Source organism: Dromaius novaehollandiae, chromosome 1 (genome assembly GCF_036370855.1).
Source record: "Dromaius novaehollandiae isolate bDroNov1 chromosome 1, bDroNov1.hap1, whole genome shotgun sequence".
In the NCBI taxonomy this organism is placed as follows: Eukaryota; Metazoa; Chordata; class Aves; order Casuariiformes; family Dromaiidae; genus Dromaius; species Dromaius novaehollandiae.
The window spans coordinates 208,400,366-208,418,450 of NC_088098.1; the positions used below are offsets into that span (position 1 = coordinate 208,400,366).

At 44.0% G+C, this 18,085-nt stretch overlaps 1 protein-coding gene across 9 annotated transcripts in view; it reads right to left on the reverse strand.

Annotated features, from left to right (window-relative positions):
- The window catches only part of FAT3 (FAT atypical cadherin 3), a 422,304-nt gene that overhangs the window by 345,923 nt on the left and 58,296 nt on the right, over window positions 1-18,085 (reverse strand). For 5 of the 9 annotated variants that reach the window (XM_064505144.1, XM_064505143.1, XM_064505139.1 and 2 more), the window contains exon 1: window positions 6,053-6,398. The exons of 1 other annotated variant lie outside the window; for it this stretch is intronic. The gene's annotated coding sequence lies outside the window, so the exon portion shown is untranslated. Of the gene's footprint in view, window positions 1-6,052; window positions 6,401-6,478; window positions 6,879-7,289; window positions 7,318-18,085 lie in introns of those variants that run through there. 3 more of the 9 variants (XM_064505137.1, XM_026109215.2, XM_064505145.1) reach the window with 3 other exon arrangements.

Here is an 18,085-nt window from a genome sequence, read left to right on the forward strand (position 1 = left end):
AGTAAGGAAGCCAATGCACAACTGACTCCTGCTCTTCAATGTTGGCCCATAGATCATCAAGACAAATCCCTATTTTTTTTAGGCTCACTTTCAGCAAGCATCCATTTATTCTCCTGATTTCTGTTGCAGCTTATTCCACCCAACACTCACGACCTATAAAGCACTTCCACCCAGATGCCATGACTTGCTGAACTTTGGTATTCTTCACTTCTAGTATGTGTCGCAGCTCTATAAGAGCGCATACCTTAAAATGACTACTTCTTCCACCGGATGCCCATATAATCTTTCTCTCTGACCTTTATATCCGAGCAGAACTGAAGTGCCCTTGGGGTCATTCTTTTCCACATCTCTAATGCCCTTTATATAAGTACATAACCTAAGCTACATACAGTATTTCAAATGTGACCTCTGGAGAAGATAGCCAAGTGCCAGAATAACCCAACTCCAGACTCCTACCTAAAGACATGTCGTAAAACTCTGAAGCTCTTTTTGCTGCTATCAAGCACTGTGTTGACATGGCAAAAAGGCACTGCCATCCTCCTGCTGCTTCTTTGGTGCCCTGTCTCCAGTTTTCAGAAACTCTACTCCTCTTCCACAGGTAATGTTAAATACCTCATTGCCTCTGTATTCGTATCTAAAGGCAACTGATCTGCCTTTCTCTTCCTACTCAATGTTGCTTTGGGAGGAAAGGGGGTTTCACATCAGTTAAGAGATGCTTACATCATCAGTGAATTCTGCCTCCTTCCTTACGCTTCCCCTCTTCCGGATCAGTGCTGGCGCTGATCCTCATTTCTCACCACCAAAACCAGCTTCTTCTTATACAACACCTTGCTGCTTTCTGTCGGGTGCTTTCTCCTCTCAAGCACTGAGCTCGCTTTCACACACTGTGCTAGCTGATCCAGCCCAATCAACCTTTTAGTTGCCTCAGACTTTTTCTTAAAAGGCTATAGAAATTAAGAGCATAGCTTTCCTCTCACAACTCCTTTTATCTCTATCTTTACCAAAGCACCCCACTTGAACAGCATGCCCTGACGGTAATTTCTGCATTGCATCTTATTATCTGCAAGTCTGGCTTGCAATACCGTAATTATCTGGTATTTCCCTAGCTTTTTCTTTAAATTGCTTTCTTTAAAATCCTTCTGTAATTTCATAAACAGGTTTCCAGACAGGCTAAAAACTTTGGATTTTCTCAAGGAATCCGCTCATATTGGTACTGCTGCGCGCTTGAAGCTGTCGAATGAACTTTCTCAATCCCACTTCATTTTGCTGTAGTTTCAGCAGTAGTTCCACTTCTCCAGCACTATTTTTCTTTTGCCTAAGATTAAGACTGACCACAGCAGTAACCTTGAGAATAATACTCCTATCTCAAAGACCACATCAGAGCTGAAATTATTAGAAATACTATGCCAGTGAAGTGAAAACACAGCAACGGTCAAAAGCCGTTAGCAGTTGCAAGAGCTGATGCATCCTGTCAAGACACTTTTGTTTAATGCAAAACAGCACTTAGAAGGTGGGACCCCAGACAAAGCCGGTCAATTCAGAAAACCCAAGTTCAGCGTCTGAGCATGGTGTGGGGAGGGTAAGGGAGCACCAGACAACCTCCCCCAATCCCGCTTGCTGTGCAGGTTCCCCGAGAACTCCCCAAAAGGCAACACGAAGCTGAGGGGCTCTGAACTCGCCTCATTTCTAGAAGGCAAGTGCTGGATGCAAAACTGCAAATATTAACCGCCTCCATGCAGGCAGTCTCCAAAAGGCTAGCGCTCTCAGCAAGTCACCTGCAGCCTGGTTTCCAAAGCTACATGGCACCTATAATTCCTCTTCATTCATTCACTACCATGAGAAAGTTGAGCTCTTCACCTCTCCGTGTTTCATCTCACTTATTTGTGATTCATGCTTATCTGCCTCCTGTGGATGTTGTGAGGTTTAATTAGTTTTGGTCTGTAAAACACGCTGAGATCCCCTGGAATGGCTCTGTGTGCATTCACAGTACGATTACGGCACAGCAATTTTCTTGGTGCCCCTGGAGTAACTAGCACTAGCTGCCACAGGAGACTCCAAAGATGAGGCAGCCTAAGCGCTGAGCTGCCTGTGATCCTTAGCTGTATCTGGAAGATGAAAAGTTTCAGGGGCAGCATTTTGGTACAGCACATGTTGAATTCAATGCGGGAGTTAACAGCGGTTTTACATCTAGCACAGCACTGGCAAAAATATTCTCATCAGCATCTTTCAGCAAAAATAAAGAAGGTCAAGAGAAAAGAAAAACCCTTAAAAACAGAAATAAAAGAAAAAAATGGAAATCAACAACACTAACAAAAGCACCATATGGGTTTTTTAAAATATCCAAAACAGCTTAAAGTTGCCCAGACTTCTGTATTCATTAATTGCTCGGGACACAGATTTATTTATTTATGGCTCAGAAAAGAATTCCCAGCTCCGAGGCTTTCCAAAGAACAAGCACCCCCCAGTTCTGCATGGTCACCTTGGCCAACTCACCATGCAGTTTCTCATTCTAATGCTAATGCAGTTCAAACAACCCAGCTCCGCATTTTTTATGCATGCAATAAGCCTATCTTTAGGTCACTTAGTTGTGTCAGTTGAAATCACAACATTCCCATAGAGGAAAATCTGATCATTTTATTTACTTTTGGGGACAGAGAAGGGAGCAGAAAAATAGTTCATTATAAAAACACTTTCTTCTTTATGGTGCCTAATTCAAGTCCCCCTGAAATCTACTTGAATTTAAACAGCAGCTGAAACCACGATAAACAATACATTTTAATTAAGATTTGCACAGCTACACTCAAGACATAATACTCCGAAAATATGTGACTGCGCATAGGCATATAATATTATATAATTTTATATATTATTAGGTCTTATCCAAAGTCTGCTGGAATAAAGGCCAAGATCTCATTGATCTCTGTGGGCTTCAGATCTGCCTCTTTCATGAAATAAGCTTGGATTCTGCAACTCTGGCTTTCACAAGCATCCACATGGATATTTGCAGGGCTTCTCACAAGAGAAAAAAAGCATGAAGTCAAAGCCATCCGTGAAAGGTACTGGATTTATTCCAGATGTGGAACTGTTTTTAATTAATTTGGAAACATTTGAAATATTTGTTCATTAAATATGCTTTGCATTTTACACATACATGTAAGAGGCTGTAAGAAAACCCAAAACTGAAGCCAAAATGAAAATGCTTTATTAAAAAGACCCTGAAGCCACTTCTAGAAAAATTAGGCTCACACGAGGGCAACCATAGCAGCACTGTCGTAACCCACCAGGATTCAAAGTACTTGATTCCCGCAGTGCCCAGTCGCAGGAAACCTCAACTTGACCTGGAGGAATGGCTGCTTGGGGGCTTCTTCCCTCGCCAGTCAGCCCAGCGTTTCTCCCTGCAGGATCCTGCCAGGTGTGGCCAACAGCATCCACCGGGAACAACGTTTTTATGGAAAAATATCTGCCAACTAGAAGACAACACGACAACTTAGGTAAGGCAAATCAAAGTGCCCAGTCTTCATTACCTGGCTACATTTTTAGCATATGACCACTCAGAAGATTCAAACAAACGACAAGGGCGTGAAAGGCACTTTCTTTAACACTTGGCTTATCCTTGAGGTCTGAAGCCACCGAGCCCCACCCAACTACCAGTTAAAGCAGCAATCTACAGGCCTAACGTAGTCATGTACGGACGCGAGGAACACACAAAAAGCTTTTACAGCCCGTCATTTTTCTCAAGTTCACAGCAGAAAGCTTCACCCTAAAGATACGAGAGCAAATTTGGATGCCGGCACCCAGGTGCCAGCAGGAAGGACGAGGGCTCCAGCTCTCCCACCTCAAAGCCCAAGGTGCGATCCCTTCTTATCCAACCCAGGGCGTGAGGCAGGTTGCACGGAGCCCCGCACAGCGACCTCTACATGCCAGATACCACGGTCTCCTGCACGGACACAGTGCAGAGATATTTACGTTATTTTAAAATCCGTGCCTTGAGCACCGGACACAGTTTACCCCAGCAGCAGGTTGCTGCCCGAGGCGGCGGAGCTGCGCTAGCCCACGCTGCACTCTGCGCTGCCACAGCTGGGTTGCTTCCAGCTTCCAGAGGAGCCGGATGAGGCCAGGCATTGCCGTCCCACGCCGCACGCCGCTATGTAGACACCGCCAGGTTTGGTGCTCAGTGCTAACCCACATTACCATAACGCAGCTCTTGCCTCCCCTCTAGTGGCTGAGCCACCACAACTGCTTCTCCTGCCGCCGCTGCCAATGGTGCGAAGGGCTCGATTTTGTCCCCGGGCACCGCCAGCCGAAGCTGTGCTCCCACATTCACAGAGCTCCGGCTCAGCCCCACAGTGAGGCGAGGATTTTGTTGCACCATGCAAAAGGACAAGGAACAAACCAGCGCAGCCGGGCAGAAACAGAGCTCCTCAGCACCACCGAGAGCTGTATTACTTCCATTTCTGACACGTGAGCAAAATTGCCAGACAGCACGGAGAAGCACAGCTAAGTTCAGAACAAAACTACTTTTCTGTTTCTCCAAGAGGCGCAAAGGAATTAGCTCTTTGCTGACCAAGAAACACTCAAACTTTTGCCGTCCAAGGACTAAGTTTTATATCTGACAGTTTCAATCTTGTCACCACGGGTCAAAATTAATTCTAGTGATCACAACGTAAGTCAATATCTCAATGATCTTCAATCAACTTAGCCAAGCACCTCCAAACTGCATGTGACGCCCTCCCATTCTGAAAACAGAATACAAACACAAAAAACTTCACATCTCTTCACAAGTCGTCTTTTTTTTTTAAGATGCAGGAACGTTCAAGTTTCCTTCCTTTGGTTGCCAGTGCTAAAATATGCTAACAACATTAAGGCAAGGGACGACTTGCACAGCTCACAATCTGTATTCAGCATAATTAGCAGATGCCAATTTAACTTATTACTGCTTCTTCCCTTCTATATTATAAAAAGGATGTCAATGAAAACCTGTTATCTAAATGACTGTTTTCTCAGTGCTGATATAAAGCAACAATCATGGGAAAATAGAGTCACAGAGCATGTGTTAGGAAATATCTGATTTTGAAATGACATTATAAACAGCTACAGTACAGGAAGAAATTAATGCCTTCAGATAGGACTTTCCTCTCTTCCTCCACACTTGGGTTTTTAGACTGTTTCTGAACCTAACTCATTATATATTTGGTAGCATTTCTAGTTACTGAAATAAGCATGGCAATCTTCAGGGTAAAGCAAGATTAGTAAAGGGGGTTGCTCAGCTGTCTCAGCCACAGATCAGTTTAAAGCATAACAAATGGACATACTTAAAAAGATGCATTTTCAGTGCAGAGAAGTAGCAGATAATAAGTAAGACAAAACACACATATCTAAGAAACCAATCAACGCAAGTCCTAAAAATCTGCCCTCTTCCCAGCTGCCAAACTAAGGGAGTGTGTCACAGCTAAAGGGACAGTTTGCAGAGAGTGCACTGCTCCAGCCTGCACAGCTAAAACACATTTCACAAAACAAAGCCCTCTTGAACGAAGAGCTTGCTGAAAGATGCACACAGCACAGAAAAAAAGCCGGGCACACGAAGGTTATGGATTTAAACAGGTTTCTACCACATAAACGGTATAACGATCCAGTCCAGGCAACACTTGCTGCTACTTCTGGTTGGAGAAGATCCCCTCCCACCAGCACTGCTGCATATTACGATGCAGTGCAAAAAAATATTTTAATGAACTGTCCTGTGACCATAAGGGCGAAGTTTAAGAGCCTTGTAAGGCTATGCTCCTCTGCAGCTGTAATCAATATCAGCTCTAACTTCATTTGTTATGCCCAACACAAAGCGCAAACTTCGCCCTTCGCAAGAATTAAGAGAAAAAACATTTCATCCTCTGCTCCGAGCAGTGTGTGTAAAGCACCGAACAGAACCGCTGCACTCACATCCCCCAATTAAACTGGTCTCTGTGGAAACTAATAACTTTCCACAGTATGCACTGTAATCCAAGTAATAATTTTAAACAGGCATAAGCTGCAGCGTGCTGAACTAAGGCATTCTTACCTTGCACAGAGTGCGGGAAGACGCCGGGTCACAGCGCGAGGAGCGAGCGTGCATGTTGCCAAGGATTTGCCAGGGAGAGGGTAGCCGCCTTACCCCACACATGCGCGCGCGCACACTGTGCGCGTCCCTTAGGTGGAGAAGGAGGGCAAGGAAAGATAAGCAGCGGTGATAATGCCCAGGCTTTATAGCTCAATCAGTGTTGAGTCAAGGAGGAGGAACCATCTGAGATGAAAAGGGAAAAAATTCCAAGAAACAGGATTCCCCCCCACCTTGGATGTAAAGAGCTTTGCCTGGATACCTATAATACTTTAAGACAAAAATCTTCATAACCCACCTCCCTCATGAGCCAATTAGTTGCACATGTCAAATGACACTGCACAAACAACACACAAAGACTTTGAAGGGAAAAATTACCGAATCCCTTACCTTTTAGTCAGAATAAGTGACAGATAACAAGCACGAGAAACTCAGTTGGCACAGTCGCTGTACATATTTCTCTGCGGACTTCTCTTTAGTGGTCCCAGAAGCACTGAACATAAAAAAACTCCAGCCTGCCTGCTTCATTCTTCAGCAACAGAGATACATGCTGTCACAGTAACGAGAAAAAGCAAAAAGAACTACAGATCTGAGGTTTTTAAAGCCTTTGTGCTTATAAGGAAGAAAAAGAGAAAGAGCAAGAAAAAGAAGGAACAGAGCAAACACTTTTACTAAGAGAAATCGGGTCTTGGCTATGTAAGTAAGCACAGCACAGGATCACTGAGTTTGAATTTCCCTGTTTGTGAGCTCCTTGGGAAAAAATATAATGAGTCTTTAGGAGAAAAAAAAAAAAAAAGAGGCGAATGCATGGGTTGGGGGAAGGGGAGAGAAGGAGGAGGAGGAGGAGGAGGAGGGTACTGCGCCTATGTGACATACATATGGAATGAGCATTAGAACAATGCTGACAGGACAGCTAAGCAACTGCACTCTGGGGCAGCAGTTTTCAAAGCAGAGCTTTTGCAGAAAGGAGAAGAAAACAATAAAATTAAAAAAAAAAAAAAGACTCCACAAAGGAAAAAGAAAGAAGGGGGGGGGGGGGGAAGGAAGAAAGGAAAGAGCAGTTAATTCAAGAAGAGCAACTGGGCTAAAAAGAAAAAAAGAAAAAAAAAAAAAGAGTTGTCCAATTTCTGAAGGGGTGGGGGGATCGCCGCGACTGCTTTGCAGCGATGCAAGCAGAAGCCTTGATGTCTAGTGCACTCACATTTTATGCGGCTCCCAGTGGGCTCCCTCCCCGCCTCCCGCCTCCCCCCCTTCCCGGGAAGCTCGCCATCGCCATCCCGGGGGTAGGAATTCCAGTGGACCCAATTAACACTGTACTTCGCTAGCTCCTTGCTATGATCGATATTAAATAAGCTGAGTTTTAGCAGCACTGAAAAATAAAGCAGCCATATAATCTGTGGCTGATGGAGGCTACGTTTGGGGTTGGTTTTCTTTTTTTTTTTTTTCTTCTGCTTCCCTACTCCCCCGATCTCAAAACGATGCAACACAGAAAAACACCCATGTGCCAGCGCCAGTGCCACAAGCTGCATCAGATATTTGTTCGAAACTTGACAGAAGCAGCACATCAGTTGCTCATTTTGCCAGCTTCCACAGGACTTTTTATGAAAGTGGATTTGCAGATCAATGGGAGGGATCCAAAGGTTCACAAACAGGCTCTTTCATCAGGTCCATCGCTCGCTGCCTGACCGTACAGGAAGTTTGCTGAGGGGTCTGGGGGCCGTTTCATGAACACATTTGTTTTAAATAGACTCCCAACAACATGACTTCTCGGTTTCGGTCAAAGCAACGTAGTAAGAGGGTCACTGCTTTAAGGGAATGCACTCCAGTATGTTTACTGCTTCGTCCCAACAGCACGTGCTGCAACGCGCCCCACAAATTGCACCTTATTTTAATTTGGAGGGGGAAGTGGTTGGGAGGCAGTAACCTTCTTTGGTCCCGTTTTCCCTGATCTATCAATCACAGATTGCCATGTAAAAACAATCTGCTACAGGCTCTCTCTATAGAGGAAAAGCAATTACTAGCATTAACTCTTGCCATCGCAAATTAATACAATACAGTTCACAACTGATAGTCTGCCTGCAAGCCATTAATCTAAGAATAAATGAGTAGTTTGCTTAAACCCAACTTGTTTGACATTCTCAAGTTAAAAAAATCCCCTTCTCAAATTTCTACTCATGTTCGTGAAACTCAGTGGAAAGGAAAGAAAAAGAAAAAAATCATTTATTTGCTAGGGCCAGGACCTGCCTATGAAAATGGGATTTCACTATCTTAACTGCTTTTCCTTTTTGTTTCCAGGGTGGCCATAATCTACAAACCAAACCCAATAAATAGCACTGAGCAAGATCCATGACTGAGCAGCTGGGTTGACCAGTCACTTGCATCCATCTTGTTAAATTAATGTGAGATTGCATTTCCGTAAGAATAAGATCAATTAAAAATACTCATAAAACCATGCTGCTAAAGGCACTGAAGAGTTAAATTAATTAACAGAAAAAGTCTACAATTAAATAACATTATGATTCTAGCTGAAGGAGGAAAAAACCCACAGCAGGACAAAATATTGCTAGCTAGTGACTACCTGTAGTAGCTCCAAATGCCACACTGTTCATTTCAAATACTATATGTTTAGTAAGAGTCTTCACAGTTAGATAAATGTGAATAGTGAGATTTCCTGAACAGTGGTCAATCATCCCATCAGATACCAAAACCAAAGGCTTATTTACATGGGAAGAGCCCCAAAAGTGCTGCTAAATTACTTGAGCACATGAAGTCTACGTTGATTGAGCTACAATAATTCCAGGCTCCTGCACACTTGATAAAGATACCATACTTCACATCTATTGACTTCACAAACTCAATCCAGCTGACATGGGGGTTCTGGTGTAAGAAGGGCCAGGGAAGATGTTTCCCCAAGTAACACAGTGGTAAGCAGGGTAAGGGAGGGTCAGAATTTGAATGAGGGAAACAAGATATTCACAAGAAACTACAGAAAATGATGCAGATCTCCATGCCCCTTGGTCACTATTGACCTAGCACTGCAGCATCACAGACATACTCTGGAATATGATGGATTTTAAATAAGATTCAAAGATAGGTGGGAATGCCAACCTGACTGCCCAGAGTCTGCAAAATCACACCACCACCCCTCAGTCTCCTACTGTAAATTAGCGGCAATGCTAATTTGTTAAAGCACTACTCCATAACCCCCCAACGCGGCCTCACTTTGTACAGAATGAAGCCCTCTGCAAAGGAATCAAATGCTTGAGGATCCCATCTGAATGAAAGAACACATATAAACAAACTGCCACACAAAATGGGCCCTCCTTCCCCAATAACACGAGCTACACGAAGCCGAACTCCAGCCACGATTATCAGGAGCTCCAGGGAAGACGTGCAAATAAGAAAAACACCCTCCAGGGGCACTCAGCAATAGCTCTCCTCTCCCTGCAACTACGTTCATGAACTGTTGATTATTTCAAGCCCCAGCTGACAAAAGGCAGAGAAAACTGACCCCAGCAATCAAATTATTTTCACAGAAAAACCACTGTAATACAGATATAATCCACAGAATATACCTCGGCTGAAGAGATCCAGTGGGTAGCTTTATATTGGGAAAGGTGGCTATTTACAATTGCAGTGGGAACCATAAGGGCGCTTGGAATCTATAAATGATCCATCAGTTGATCTGTCATCTTAACACCCCCAAGCACTAGTAAAGTCTTTATTATACCCATTCTAGAGATGACAATTTGAACACTCCAAGTCTAAACTGCCTCCCCAGGGAGATGCAAGAAGTGCTGGAGAATAGCAGGAAACTGATTCCAGACCTTTTAAAATGTCTTTATTGCAAAGACTATACTTGTTTCAAACACATGCAACTAAATTTGACACATTTTGAAAGTCAAACTGTTTGTCCCTTAAAAAATGTCACTATCATTCTAGTCTACTCTTAAGTATGAATCAAAGCACAAGCCTACGGTATTTAAGAAGCTCCTCTGCTATTTAAAAAATATGCATGCGTGAATGCTCACAAGTTTTATTCCAAGTAAAAGTCTGAAATGTGCTTTAATAGAAAAATCAGTCAAACATAATTCCCTGATTGGGACTACAATCCAAGTTTGGCAGGACACCTCAAGCCAGCAGGGAATCGTGCAGAAGGACACCTCGTATGTGCAAAGAAAAAACAGTTAGAAAACATTTTTCAAAATAGCCAAGTGCACTCGTCTTAGGTCTGGTTGACAGCTAACCACCAATTAAAGGAAAAATCAGGAAAGGTTAAAGGAAGAACGACAGCTCTGGTCCTTAACTCCCGGCAGAGCAAACCCTGCTCCTCTTGTTCCTGGTGCTGGGGCAGAGAAAAAGAGGCACTGCCCGCGCTGGCCTGGGCGAGCAGCTCCTGCAAAGGCATCTCCAGGCAGCCGTGGGCTCAGACCCTCCACAAGCTCTGGGTCACCCTGCCCACACGTAGCTCTGGGTGCTGCCAGGGCTCCTCTCCTGCAGCATCCGAGTGGTTCTTGGAGACGGACCACGCTCAACGCACGGTGCTGCCGGTGAGCCTCCATCACAGCAGCCCCACCGACCACAGCAGAGCAACACACCACGGAGCAGTGTATTTTCACAGGAAGAACATATATAGGCCTTTTTCCTCAGAATTTGCTTTATACAGAAGAAAGCCAACTCTACAAAAACCATAAAGCCTACCTAGTCCAAGCTGGAAACACATATCAAAGAAAAAGCTGCTGCCAAAAGAGCAAGACCCATTAGTATTTACTACTTGAGGGCAAACCTGATGTCTGCTAGTGCGGCAGTACTGTACAACACAGAGGAAAAGCTATGAAGATTTTCCTCTTTCCCCCTTGAAAAATTATATTAAGAAGCACCAGCATTTACAACAATCTTAAGAGATCTATAATCTATGCAGGGTGCTCTTCAAGAACCTATGACCAAACTGCAAACATGGGAGATTAGCTATGTAAAGATACATGGTGTAAAACAATTTGTAACAGCTAATCCACTTTATTACAAGCATGGTCAGCTCTGCTCATTATCTAAACCTTCCAATTCAACCGTTCCTGTTCTCAAAGACTAAAGCCTTTGGCACTGTTTAAAGTTGCTTAAATTTTCTTTTTAATGTATTCATTTTGATTATTAAAAGGCAAGTAAATTGGTAGGTTTTTTCTCTTCTTAAATTGTGTTTTCTGCTGTACAATAAATACCAGAAATTACAAAACAAAAGAAAAACATTTAAGTAAATAAACCCTGATTTCAAAACATTGATACTACAAAACAGAAACAACAGCAAATACATGGTGATGTGGTCTTTGTGCAAGAATGCGAAAAATGTCTCTGGATATTTCAAATATTTTACCAAATGAAGGGGGGTTTATATCAGGTTGCAGCGTTTTGGATTAAACACACTTTCAAGAGATGATGATTCATGTCAATCGACATGAGGAGGCTTGACGTTTGCTTTGTTCTTTTTAATTTCTATTTACATTTTAGTACTGGAATAAAGAGAATGAACGCATAAAGCCAGAAACAAAAAAAACTAAAATAAAATAGAAGGAAAACAACCTTTTAAGGTACTTAACATCAGAGAAGGTTACTCAGATAATTACAATTTACAACTGTGCAATAAACCATGGTGAGGTTCAGCTGACTAATGCTCTGGACTATTATATAGCAAGATAAAAAGCCAATTTCCTATTTGAAAATTGGGTTGCAGTAACTTGTGGCCAGCAGGCTGTCGGGCTGGGTTATTACGCTCATGCTGTCATTAATTACGGAGGCCCAACACGCGGGAATCGAGGTGGTGGCACTCGCGTCGCCCTACTTCCGTGTGGCCCCAGGTGGAGGCTCGCCATTCGGTGTCCTTCTCCCCTAGCTGAACACGCAGCAGCAACTCCAGCCTCTGCCAGAACGGTCACATTCACAAGCAAGTCCTGCGGAAAATGAACCGGGATTTGGTAAATCTCGGCTCAAAGCCTCGTCCTGCCGACCAGCTGGGCAGCTCCCGAAAGGCGAGATCTGCAGGAGCGACTTGAGCAGCGCAAACCCAGCTCCAGCAGATTTTGGCGTCGACAAAGCGCACAGGCCAGGAGGCACCTATGTGGTGCCCAGGAGGTCCCTCAATTCACTGACACCAGCATTTGGTTCCTCCAGGTTCCTCCTGGAGTAGCTTGAGCACCTGCTGAGGAGGTAAGTCAGCGCCGAGACCTGGGTTCGACATCCCCCGCAGCCTGGAGGAGATTCAAGCCCTAAACTCGGGCTTGCGGGCAGGCCGGGAAGCAATGCCACGCATTGGTCTGCCTGCATCCACGGGAAGCGGTGAAGCCGTCACTACCACCACAGCCACCCGCACTGGAGCTGAGAACTGGGGGCCTTCACAGGGAGGCACTGCCCCTCCATTTATATGGTGGATGCAAAGCGGAGAGAGACATGCAGAGGGCCCTGATTCAACCTCCTAAGCACAGCACAGGGATGGACGTTCAAAGACACCAGTATGGCTGGTGTTTCCTGTTAACCTCAAGATCTCTTCCTTCTCAATCCACAGTTTCTGAACTGTTTAAAGCACCTGATTCTCACTGCTAGCTAAAAAGGGTCCTTATTTCAACTGGTCAAGTCATCCTGCTGGATCTCATTTTCACATCTTTTAACTCCTGCAGGTCAGGCCCTCTTTACAAAGGTACTGTGGAACAGGATAGAGCACAAATTTAGAAAGCAATGGGTATGTGTCACCATTCCCACCGCGGATGCTCTTATTCTGTACTAGCAAAGTGTTTATGCTGTATCAGCGATCTGGCACAGATAAGCAAATCTAAACCAACTTTAAACGACATTGCTATTTACACCAGTGAAGATACAAATATCAGCACAGACTACCTAAATCTAATCGGGACCCGGGAGACCCTGATCAATGACCATACCGTGACAAAGCATCTGTCACCACGGATTCATTGCCACCAGTACCCGGGCAAGCTTGATTAAAGCTAGCTGGGAGATGTCTACACAAGCTGCCATCACGCTCTGACTGCAATGTTAGAAATACCTTTGATGTACTGCGGAGGAAGGAGCTCCTTCCAGAATGAACTGAGAGAAGAGAAAAAGAGAAGAGGTTGTTGGAAGACATTCATATTACTTTACTTTTAAGCACTTGGTCACGGTTCCCGAGGCTACTCTGAAGTAGCGCAGGTTGGGTCCCGGGGTGCCTGCCTTGCTCCACTGGGTACACAGTGAGCCTGGCGCAACTCTGCTGCCAACTTTAGGCAGCACATCCTCCTGTGTGTTTAAAGTTACATGATACGAGTCCCACCCTTTATCCGGCTCATCCATGCAGGATAAGCGTTCACACTGAGAGCTAACAAAGGACGGCTCCTCTCAAACAGCTTTTCTGTGCAGCTACTCACTTATGCCAGTGCAGGCTGACTTGCTCTGCTCCAGTTCCTCCTCCGTCGAAAGGAAACATCCTCCCCCAGTGGTCTGGCTTGTCGGCTTAGGCATGAAGCTGCTTTAAAGGCAGAGCTTGTATTTTATCGTAACACTTAGCGCAACAGAACCCCTATGTTGGCCAAGGCCCATCTGTGACAGCCTACTAGAAAAACAACAGCATGGGCCCAGGGAGTGGGGAGGGAAAATAAGTATGAATAAAAGCACTAAAAGTACCTAAGTAAAATGCTATGTAGTGGTCTGTGATTCCACAGAAAGAAAACCAACATATATGATGACATGGCTCCATGGCTAATTTTGGTTACTGATCTCTCAGGCCTTTCTATAGGATATTGGCTTACTATGTGGCATATACTTTAAGTGCCGCTTTGCTTGAATGCATCTCTCTAACACATGCTAATAACAGTTTGAGTGTAAAACCCTGCCACGTCACAGCTGCTCACATCTATTACTGTTGAAGACGGAAAGTAACTGCTAAGCATCACTCTTATAGAATGGAGAGAGAATGTGGGAAAAGAGATGGATGGATTTGGCAAGAGAAAGCAAATGCCTAGGATTTCTGTCTCCTGCTTACAGCAAGCTTGCAGACTTTATTCCTTCTCCCACTCTATTTTAGCACTAACTTTGCTGAGTACCTTTTACAGGCCAACTCAGCCCAGAGCAAAGCGTGTTGGCACATTCTGCCAGAACAACCTCGCCACTGTGGTCAAATGGTCTAAATCTTCATCTGCTCCCATTTTCAAAATACACATTATATCAGAGTAGTTTAAAGTATTTCCCCTTGTAAGCAGACAATTCCCCTGATAGTCTCTTTCTGGTATCGCACAGTTTTTTGGCGGGGGGAGGTCTTCACACCTTCTTTCTGGGGATACCTTCAGGCACAACAGAAGCTTTCAAGCTCACCTCACCATTTCAGGGGCACCTCTGAAGGCAACTGATTGAGCTATAGCTCAAATAAATCAGTCCCAGACAGGATGTAAATAGAGAAAGTGGTAAGTCTCTTCTCTGAAGCATTGTTTTGCACTGTTTTGATATTCCTTTTCTCACTGAAGCTGTTTTTCTTGGGATCAATAGTTCATATCCTAGGCTTTGCCTACACAGGCTTCAGTTACTCCTTACGGGGTGGGAAGAGAAAATAAATGCATTGAGAGAGCGCCTGCTCTGAAAGACTGTATCTTTAGAGCAGATTTCCAGCATGGCCAGACTGATGGACCCTTTATTAGGAGACAGTGGATTACTGTAATTGCCTTACAGTTTCTGTCATCTTCAGAACAGATGTTCTCAGAGTTCTGCCCTATTTGCTAAATGGTATCAAGTGACAACTCCCATCCATTTCTGGGAGGACTCCTGAAGTGAACTGAATGGATCTTTAAAGAGACTTTTGCTTATGACTACTCCTTCAAAGACTGCTATGCTGGTTGCCATGGTTGCTGGAGGCTAAGTGTGGCAGGGCTGATGTCTTTATCAAAGCCAAGTATCCTGGATGCAGGAAAGAGGACAGGAGACAGTGAATGCTCCAAGAAAGCAACTTCTGGGCTTCAAGTCCTGGCAAAGGGAGCTGAAAAGAAGTAGGGGATAAAATGCAGCACCCTATTAGAAGGCGGCACACTGGGAAGGTCAGATCTCAGGGGACTTCTATGAGTGAAGAATTGTCCAGTTGAAAGGGAAAATAAGAAGGAATCAGGCACCTCCTTTTAAACTAATTTTAACAAGAGACAACTCCAAGTCTGCCTTAGTAACAGAGAGATATCAGCAATCTGGCAACTCTGGGCCTAGTCAATAACCATCAGTGTGAGCAGTGGGTATAGTCTACTTATCAAGGCATCACTGAGTCAACAGTACAGAGATGTTGGCTTACTATCTTCCACCAGAGATGAAAAACCAAGGCCTAGGACAATCCATAATCCTTAGACAACCCATGTTATTTTTATATTAGATGAAAATCTACAGCTTCCATCCTTTTCCCTAGCATGTCTTCACCTCTTAAACCAACACAAGGAGGCAGGAGAAGAACAAGGGGGATAAATTTACATTGCACTTTTTGCATCATGGGAAAGACAGCTGCCATTGTCCTAAGCCCTTCTGAACCTCTCCTTCCTCAGTAAGTAGAAGGGCCAAGAGCAGGGCCGAGACAGGGTAGTGGCCTGCCCCACCAACAGAGCCAGGGCCAGCTCTACCTGCAGCCATGAATGACGTGTTTCTAACACACTAAGGCTCGACGGCCTCTACTCCAAAACTCAGGTTGGGGTCTTTAGTTTATACACTTCTATTATGGCCCAAACCAAGACTTCATAGCTCCTTAACAGCATTCCAGCTCTTTGACTCAGAATAAAAGTACCAGAGCAAAGGAAATCCATGTCACTGCTTGCACTGAGCTAGCTCACATCCCACCCAAAGATGGTAAAACCCAGCGGGAAATAGGACTGACAGAGTAGAAGAGGTACTGCCCAGAGTAACCAGCACTACGTGAAAATGAGTGCAAAAAAAGACAGAAAAAAGTTATAGCATGCAGTATATCCTATGAGATTCATACTATAACAAACAAGGGAGAATAGAAATCAGGGTTCGCCCTGCAGAAAGCACAGACTTCAGTTTAACTGTTACTAAACTGCAGGCTACATGAGTAATTGGGTTCATGGACATTCCTGGAAGAGGCAGTAGGGAACCCATCCTCTCGGAGCAGCTAAGTGCTTGGCTTCTGTGTATTTTTGTGTGTTTGTCAAACACTAAGACACTACAGGCACTTAGAATCCTTTAAATAAATAAAATGCACTGGGTTAGTTTAGCACAAAAGGCACTATATCAATGCATTTTAACTACTTTTAATGGAAATTATAACAGGATATGGACATGATAAGAAAAGTCAAAAGAGAGCCTAATAAAAAGAGGATAGCAGGGAGGAAGGGGAGGAAACTTAAGGCTGACAGGATTGCAGCCTGAAAGAAATCAGGACAGTAGATCTGAGAATAGCTCAGATCATAAGATAGGGAGAAAATGTACCTCCCGGTTTCCTCTGATTGGGTCAGCTTACGTTTCATTACGGGGAATCCAGGATGGGCAATTGTGTAATCAAGAGCCAGGCTGCTTTACTCATTTATAATTAATTCAGAGTACTTTGAAAGTGAGCTTAGAAAGTAGCCAAGTGCTTCCCTTTAAAGAAGTCTCCTGTAATGCTTCTGCAAGGCATGGCAAGGAAAGCAGAAGCTGTTCAGTTCAAGACAAAGGGTTTTCTCCTGACATAACTGAATAAAATGTTACCACAGGCAGTGAAGCAGAGAACATGGCCCACCTTGAAGGAAGCCTTTAATCCAAGCACTGTGATTTTTCAGTGAGAAATACCATTCCGGATATTTTTATAAAATTTTAAGGGTTGAGAGAAGTTTCAGTCCATAACGTACCGAGATTTAGACGATTCAGTCTTCTGTTTATTGTGTAACTACCTCTACTACCAGGACTGAAGCTGCAGCAACCATGGTTTTTGGCTCCAAAACCAAAATCGGCACTTCCTCACAGCTCCCCGTGCTTGCCAGGAGAGTGGGTGTTAAAAACCAGACTGGACCTGGTATAGCTACATTGCCCCACCACCACCACCCCAACTTCTCCAGCCTCAGCACTGCAAACCACGTCAATACCCCGAGGCTGGCACGCTGCTGCTGCCCATTCGTTCTGACTCTCAGGTACTCATTAGTCGTCCTGTGCCCACACAAATAATTTAGAAAGTTAAATGCCACCTTCCGTTTTGCGTGGTTACTAATTTATCCGCTCTTAGCTTTTTGTCTGTAATTCACATTGACATTAATGGAGAGACAAATATGCGTGCAACAGTACAGAGGCAGACCAAAATAAATGAGAAAAAATGTGGTCACCAGAAACCAATTAAACATTCAAAAAACTGCACAGTGAAAGCAAGGAGGAAAACGAACCAAAAACACACTTGGACTGGGGGAAGAAGGGGGCACAGGGACAAAATTGCTAGTGCATACAATCAGTCTTAGCCTCATGGAGAAGAATATAAATATTTAGACACGAACAGACCTCTTAAAATACAGTTGCAGAGTCTGTTGGCACAAGGACAAACATACAATAGGCCCAATGTGGAGACACAAATCAGGTAAATCGGACATGAAGTTGGCAGGCAACATGTGCAAGATGCATTTTGAAAAGACAAAATGTGTTCAACCATCAATATGAAGATGAATTTTCCAAGACAATCTGGGGCCACACTACAGAAGAAATAAACATTAAATATTTAAGGCTGTTCACCTAAATCCTATCAGCTGGAGCACATGGTGGCTTTTCCCTTCACCAGCATTCTTCTCACTACAACTTAAAAACCAAAGTCTTTAAAGAGAAATACTTGAACAGTGTTACTACTTTGAAAGCCAAACATCTTACTAGATGGCCCTGAAAGAGTTAAGTACTTCAGAGCTTAGATATTCTCCTTCCCATGTCTCACGATAAGTACTAGAAGATTTATGTGCAATGAATTTCCAATTACTGATCTGCACCAGCTGGGCTGTCAATCAGCCTGCCTATACAGCGCATGCCTTC